This window comes from Miniopterus schreibersii (genome assembly GCF_964146895.1).
Source record: "Miniopterus schreibersii genome assembly, chromosome: 17".
NCBI classification, from domain to species: domain Eukaryota; kingdom Metazoa; phylum Chordata; class Mammalia; order Chiroptera; family Miniopteridae; genus Miniopterus; species Miniopterus schreibersii.
Window position 1 is genome coordinate 41,477,288 of NC_138117.1, and position 8,030 is coordinate 41,485,317.

General features: G+C 53.2%; 1 protein-coding gene across 2 annotated transcripts in view; it reads right to left on the reverse strand.

Annotated features, from left to right (window-relative positions):
• Nucleotides 1–7,380, reverse strand: part of COL22A1 (collagen type XXII alpha 1 chain) — a 197,501-nt gene extending 190,121 nt beyond the window's left edge. For both annotated transcript variants that reach the window (XM_081116359.1, XM_081116358.1), the window contains exon 1: nucleotides 6,954–7,380. The gene's annotated coding sequence lies outside the window, so the exon portion shown is untranslated. The remainder of the gene's footprint in view (nucleotides 1–6,953) is intronic.
• Nucleotides 7,381–8,030: the final 650 nt, after the last annotated feature.

Sequence of the window (8,030 nt, forward strand, 5' to 3'; positions counted from 1 at the left end):
AGCCTGTGGCTCCGGCATCACTGTGCTGGCCTCCAGGACGAGCGCCGAGGGGAAGGTCCTGGAGTTTCTCTCCTTCGAGGGGAGCCTGTGGGGGTGCTTGTTACCCCAGCTTTTCTGTATCTGGCGGAGTTGGGCTTTTTAAATATAGTGTGAGCATTTATTGATGGGAGAATTCAGCAGAAGGGACAGAAAAAGCCTCTGGAAAAGTTTTGTCTGAGCAAAGGGCCCACAATCTTTTCCCTTTTTCTTTCCGCCTGAAAATCCACCCAGGCAGGACTGGCCGCAGCTCGGCGGTGAACGAGGTCACCCCGACGCCCTCACTCATCCCCTCGCGCATCTGCCTCCTCACCCCGCGTTCCACGGGCTGCTCACCCCCAGCCCTGCAGTCATGAGCTTCTGCCCCCCCTATTCACCACTAGCCCCCCACTCTCCAACGGTTGCTCAGGCACACTGCGCCCACCCCTTCCAAGGCCCTCCCAGAGCCCTGGAGATGGAGATAAATTAGGAAAAGTTTCTGCCTCTAGGATTGGAAATTATAGGGTGAGTGTCCGAAGGAAGAACAAATACTTTTAAAAACAGGATGGTGCATTCCCCTCTTTTCCCCAAGACTTAGCTTAGGTGTTACCACTCCAGGAGTTCTGATGTGAAACCCCAGTTCAGCAAGCAACACTCTGACACAGGAGGGGAGGGGAGGGGAGGGGAGGGGAGGGGAGGGGAGGGGAGGGGAGGGGAGGGGAGGGGAGGGGAGGGGAGGGGAGGGGAGGGGAGGGGAGGGGAGGGGAGGGGAGGGGAGGGGAGGGGAGGGGAGGGGAGGGGAGGGGAGGAGCATAGAGCAAAGGGTCTCTTCCTTTCCGGCCATATCCTTGGACAGGTCACTTAACCTCTCTAGGCCTCTCCTCATACATAAAGTGATTACTAAACACCTCTAAGGTGGTTGTTGCAAAGTCACATGGGGTGGGGGTCATGAACACGCACTGCTAATGTCTGTGCTCTAGGAAGTACCTGCTGCCTGGTGAGTGGTTGGTGGGGTGCGGCTCTCCTCTGTCTTCCATAGCACACAGTGCCTGAACTCTCTCACCCGCAACACCCTGCAAGCAGCTTGGCATCGGGCCCTATTGTCTTTGCCCCTTTAATCCCCAAGCACACCTGACACGTAGCAGGCATTGAGAGTGTTAAATGAATGATTGGGTGACCCCTGTAGGAAGAGCTGTCACGAAATGACCAACGAAAGAGGCAAGGGATTGCAGAAATTCAGGTTTGCGCACATGGTGTACATCTGCTAAATCACGTTCAGGAGGGCGTGACCAAGTGATCAAGTGGGTTGTAAGAACAGGCTAGTGTGGCTGACGGAATGCTGGGGCCCGTGTAACCTTGTAAAAGTCATAGAAAATTAACCTACCAGTAGCTAAGAACATCAGACCTGCTCACTGACCAGAGATTCCAGGGCCCTCGGCTGACACATTATGTTTTCTGAGCTGAAGGGCTCGGCACAGAGAAGCGCTGAAAGGTACTGGAAACTACACAGCCAGAAGCAGGAGGGCCACGTTCAGATCCAAGCCAGACATACACCCACCAGCACAGCTAGTCCCTGAATGCAGCCCCGGGCTCAGTGGGGCCTCACAGTGCCCAAGGTGCCACCTGGTCATTGGGCAGAACCCTTCCTGAGCTGGAGCTGTTGCTGGGGAAGGACAGCATCTGGCACACAAGCCGTATGAGGCATTGCACTGGGCATGGTACATATCAGCAGGACTCAGTCAAGCCTGATACTTCATTCACTTATTTCACTGGGACTTAAATTAAACTGTAATTTCGCCCACTCAATATCTATGTGCCAGGCACTTGATTATTACCATTTTGAAATTACCTTGTTCCACAGAGGGTTGTTGATTTCCTGCTGCGCCTTGCATTGTGTGGACCCTGCTGGTTTACACATAAGTAATGCAAAGCCCATGAACTTGAGGAACTCGTGCCTTGTGGCAAAAAACAGACAAGTCCACAGTGGAAGGCAGTAGGTGACAACATGGACCTGTCAGCAGCATGGGCTGCTGGGGGCAAAGCAGGTCAAAACTCAGAGATGCAGGGAAAGTACGAGCTGACTTGCACCACAGCAACTCGGGGGAAAGGATCAGGTTGCCCTTAGCAGTTTCTCCAGAGGCCTGGAACATCCCATCCAGGGCCTCATTCTGTCCATCAGTTTTGCAGAAGACAAATGGGGACCATTGCACCACTGCCCAGCAATGTCAGACCAAGCAAAACAAAATACAACAGTTCATCCTTTCAGTTCCTAAGGGAGCACGTCCTGTGAGCCAGATAGTGTGCCAGGTAAACATGGCTTAGTAATCGTTGCTTTTAGTCCCCAGTTGTTCAAATGCTGGATTTTGACTGACTGCAAGTTTGGATACAAAGTTGTGAAAGGACATTTGCCAGAACATGACTATTATCCTTGCACATGTAACATGCTTTTGTTACTTTTATAACTTAAAGCATTCTAATGAGAAATATTTTTTAAAAGAAAAAGATATTCCAAATGGTGTATTTGCCTTTTTGTATGAATTCTATAAGTCCAGAATTTTGTTTTGGTTAAAGGCACAGGCTTTGCACTAAGACATGGGTTTGAATCCCAGTTCTGCCCCTTCCTAGTTGCGGGGTTAAATGTCCGTAAGCCTCCACTTGTCCATCTGCACAGGGGCTAATGGCACAGCTGGTGCCCAGGAGTAAATGGTGTTTGTGAGGAGCCAGAGCACAAGCCGGCACCAGCTGGCTCTGTCTCAGAGAGGCTCCAGGGGGCACATTATTTGTTTTTGCAGACCTCAAAAGATGTCATGGGAAAGGGGATTCAATTTATTTTACTCTACATACTCCCAAAAAGATGAAATAAGGACCGGCAGATGGAGTGACAGGGAAAGAGCTTTCAATAAAGGGAAGACTTTTTAACCAGGTATTGAACAGGGCACCATCCGCTGCCCTGGGCAGTGGCGATTCCTCTGCCACTGGATCTGGGCCAGGAGAAGCGGGCGAGTGCCTGGGAGAGACGTGATCAGTCATCAGATGAGGAGCTGGGGCAAGGTGGCTGTGACGGTCGCCTCACAGCCTTTTAGGAAAGAGCCTGTAAGAGGAGTGATTATTTGGCTAACCCCACATAGTCATTCTGAGTCCATAATCTCATTAAAGTGTGCAGTTCTGTTTTATTTTTAAGTGAGATTCTGTTTAATTTACTGATGCAGTTAGTTTGCTTTTTCTTGTCTTTATGGAATCAAGAGCATACTGTCTCCCAGCAACTCAGATACCAGGCAGTCAAGGCCAGCTCCAGTTGGCCCAAATCTGCCAGTATTTAGTTTAAAAAAAAGGCTTCTTCTTAGAGATAATTCCAACCAAAAGATGGTGCAGTGTCTATTTTTTTATTATGAACCAAACTTTAAAAAACTAAAATGATACTCTCATCTCTACCAGAACAAAGCCAGAGTTGACTAGACGTAGTGAGCTTCCAGTCACCGGGAGTATACAAGCTAAGGAAGTGGACAGTAGGAGGGAACTTAGCCACTAGATGGAGTTTGTCACAATAGGATTCTGGCATGCCCACGACTGCAGCAGACTGGCAGGTGCCCTTCCTCACAGTCCATGGCCATCCGCAAAGACTTCAGTTTGCTTGTGCCGTGAGGTTACCCAGATTTGAGCCTCTAACAAGTACTTCTTCCTCCAACCTCGTGAGAACCAATGCACAACGCCCAGAAACCCTTTCTGTGGAAGGAATCTAAGGGACATCTTTGCAAAGTGGCCGAAGCCACATGCACAAGGGTGCTCACTGCAGCAGCAAGCAGAACAGTCAGCATGTCTCAGCTCACTTCCCTGAAGGAATCTTAAGAAGCCATACGAAACGGTGCTTAACACCACTAAGTGGTCAATTTTGCTAAATAGTAAAGCTGAGGAATGACCATGTCATATCATTCATTCGTTCGACTTTGCATTCATGTGGTTGGTCACTTCTCATTGATTCAACAAACCCTGTGCAGGCCCCAGGCAAAGTGCACAGGAGATGTCAGCCTGGCCACCTGGCTTCAGACTGGGGTCTCTGCCACCAACACACACACACACACACATGCACACACATATGCACAGTGCGCACATGCATGCATGCATGCAAATGCACACACACACGTTCAGTGTGTGCACACATACACACACACAGGCAGTGCAGAGTCCTGGGTCGGAAGAAAAAAGCGTCAGCCCCTCTATGTCCCGATAAGTAAAGGAGACCTGTGTTTGAGACCTGCCTCTGTGTCTGAATGCAAAGCAGGCAAGTCGCTCGGGTTCTCCTGGCGGTGTCTCCTCGGTGAGGTGGGGACTGCACGTTCCCCTCCTACCCATGGTGATCCTCCGGGATTTGTCGGGCAGCCTGGCATGTCTTCAATTCCTGAGTAGGGGATTGGCTGAAAATCCTCAGGGACCTGCTCCCCTCCCCCGAACCCCAGCGCGCCTTCCTGTGGTCCGGTTGTCCTGACAGGCCTGCATCAGTAGTGATGTCCCCTTTGGAGGAGTTTCCCCGGCAGCAGGGAGAAGGCCTTTGTTGATGTGGAAACGGGCTTTGATCCCCCAGGTGTGGCTTTGAATCCTCCCTCCTTGTGTTCTCTCTACCTGTCCTCAGGTAAAACATTCAGACCCTCTGATCTTTCCTTCCTTGTTTATAAAGCCCAGATATGAATGACACAAACTTCTCGGCCTGTGTTCCCCTGTCATCAGCAGCAGCCCTGAAGAGGAGGCAGGAGAGGGCCGCACGCAGGACCTGAAGGCCGGATAGGACACACTTTCCAGTGCAGGACCTCAGCCAAGAAAAGGTCTTAAATGTTCACCTGGGCCAAGCAGTCAGTTCAGATCAGCCCTCCCAAGCCCTGAGAAGTGGCCTGTCAACCTCAGCCAGTGGAATTCGCTGGGACTGGACTGGAATTCAGCACCCAATGAAATTTCCCCCACTAGCCACCTACTTCCACCCTGTGAGGACCCAGAGGGCAGATCACCTGCCTCTTCTACGTGGAAGCCCTCCAGGTCACCGTGGCCACACATCCTTCCCCCACACCCGAGGGTCCTTGTTACAGTGGCGTTTCTCTTTCCATGCAGGCCACGGCTTCTCTGCCCTGAAAGCCCTTCGCTCCCCTGCAGCCCTCTCACGGTGGACGGTGGGACCAGAGGCGAGAGAAGCTGGGTCATCCAGTCCCGAGCCCGCAGACACCCGTGTCTGGGAGACCCTGCGATCTGTGCAGATGACCCTGGATGACAGGAGGGCACACACCTGCCTAAGGTGGGCACTACTCTGACGGCCTTACAGGAAATCAAGCCAAATGCTTCCCATCTCCTTGTGTTTCAAGAGAAGCCAGAGGTTGAGACATGTGTGGGAAATCTGCACATTCGACGTTGGCTAGCCCTGAAATCGAAGTTAACATCACAAGGAGGCTTCACAACTGCCTACGGGCTGGGTCAGCTGGAGGCCACCTGCTTAACCATCTCGTAGGTGAGAAACAACTTTTGAGAATCTGATGAAACTTTGAAGACGCTCCAGAAAATCCAGTCACAAACAAATTTCTGCTCCAACATTTTAAAGGGTTCATGGATTCCTGGGAGCCATTTCTGGATCCCTATTAAAGGAAGCCCTCATCTCTTCCAGCCTCTTGCCTTACATGAAGGCCCAACAGCAAGGTGATAATTTCCCAAAGTCACACAGCAGGACCCTGAGCAGTAGAGTGGGAAGGAGACCCAGGATTGGAGGGGGCGTTCCCTCCCCGGGGCCTGGGAAGCAGGAGCAAACTAAGATCTCTCACTCAGCACCCACCACGCACCAGGCACTCGGGTTATCTGACATTGTCCCTTATATCACCTCCTCTTGGCAGAGGAGGGGACTGAGGCTCACTGGACACAGACTTCCAGTCCCTGGCATCCAGAAAGAGTGACAGAATTAGGCCTGGAAAACGAGACAGACAGCGATCTCTGCCCTTCACCCGTGCCTCCTGCACCAGCTGGGCAGCACCCGCCTGCATGCCTCTCACAGAGCAGAAGCCCCGGAACAACAGAAAGAACTTAGCTAGAAGGGTCTGGAGATGCGGTCCCCGCAGGTGGAAGTCTGGCCTCGTAGGGATCTGCCAGGCACACATGGGCAATGAGGCACAGACAGATTGGGGCTGGACTGACCTGTGGAAGAGGACAGGTGGGCTCTGGGAGGGGCAGCCGCCCAGAGCTCCAGGGCGGCCGAGGGCGCCCCCTTCCGGGGCTGCCTGACTGGCTAGCGAGGCCCTGTCATCTCTGAGCCTCCGCTTCACGGGGAGCCCAGGACTAATTCCAGTTACACTGTATCACCTGGACACGAACTCTGGCCCTCTACGAGGCCGATATGCAGAGAAAGGGACAAACGCAGGTCCCTGGCCTGGAGGAATGGGCGAGGGGATGCGTGGCTCACAAGGGAGGATCTAACTTAGACCCAAAAGGCAGAGTTCCTTTTTACAATAAATGCAAAACTGAAGACAGGGAATGCTTCCCCCTCCCTCCTCCCAACTTCCCGCTCCTACTTTTCTGGCTCTTACGCCACATTTCTTACTGGAAGGTTGAAAGGGGCTGGGAAATCTCAACAACTTTAAAAGTAACAACTCAGAAATAAGCCCAAATCTGACACTGAGTGGTCACCACTGTGCTCCTGCTTCCCGGGCCCCTCCACCAAAATCAGACAGGTGGCTTCTCGCCGACTTCATTCCACTGGACTCTGAAGATCAGGGGGTCACAGACCCCTCAGCTCAGGACTGTACTCACTCCCTGAGAGCTCCAGGAGTTCAGGCTCCACAAAGAAACATCTGAGTTTGGAAAGAGCTCCCTCCCACCCTTGTGCACCCACGGCTCCCTCCTCGTGTCCCTGGAGCTGGTGGAAATCTGAGGCCCCCTGACCTCCAGCAGCCACAGCAGAGAGCCAGCCTTACCTGGCAGGGGAGATGCCAGCCGGTGTTCCAGTCCAGGCCAGGTCCTCTGGAAGCAGCGAGTCCCGGAGAAGATGCCAGCTTCAGGCAGCCCCCTCCTGGGGTCACCTGCCAGCAACTGCACCCACCCTCCCCCCAGATCTAGCCAACTCAGCCTCTAGACCAGACTTGTAATAAGTCTGGGGGCTTTCCCCAAGCCAGAGGTCCTGAGACAGAGCTAGTTTTAAAACAACTAACTACATAAATACAGTTAAAAAGGTAAGGCTTGGAACTTAGAGAATAAAACAGAAAGTGTGGGAGAAACAGAAAAATAGGGGGAGGTAGCCATTGCCTCGGGAGAAGTGCAGCAGAGGCAGCTGGCCCAGCTGCTGCCAAGAACAAAGCTGTGGATCCCCCCAGGGGCAAAGTGGCCAGAGTGGTGGGATCCCCAGCCCAGAGCCTTGGAGGGAGGAGCCGCAGGCCGGTGGGCGGGCTCAGGAGGAGGGCCGGGGACGGGTGGGGGGGGAGAGGGGGTGGATTCCCCAGGGAGATCTGTTCCCTCTGGGCCAAGAGGCTGGAAGAGCAGGCAGGGTCAGTCCCCAGAAGAAAGGGGGCAGGGTCCTGGGAGGCAGGGACAGCTACGGGTTCCAGGCAGCAAAGAGGAGTCCTTAGAAAGCCCAGGACACAGACTGACAACTCTGCCCAATTATAGACTTTCCGGGATATTTTGGTCCCTTTTACAGCCCAGTCTGAAATAGCCCCTACTAGGCAGCAACTGCAGCCCGTCTTGAAAGCTTAGAGGGGCAGGGGGAGGAGGGCAGGCATAGCTTGGCTTTTTGTCCTGCAGTGAGAGTCCCCCTCCTGTCCCAGAACCTATCTGCAGGCGGCCAGGTTAACTGGCTCTCACTGCCCCCTGGGGAGGGATGAAGGCTCTGAGGCAGCCTTTGTCACCTGCCAGGGCCCACCCAGAGCAGGGGTGGGAGACAGTGAGTCTGAGGAGAAGGCTTTCCTTCCTAAAGTGCTGCCCAGCCCCCAAGTGAACAGAGAATGAACAGGTGCTGGCCCAGGGGGCTCCTCCACTTTTTCTTCCTGACCTCTAGT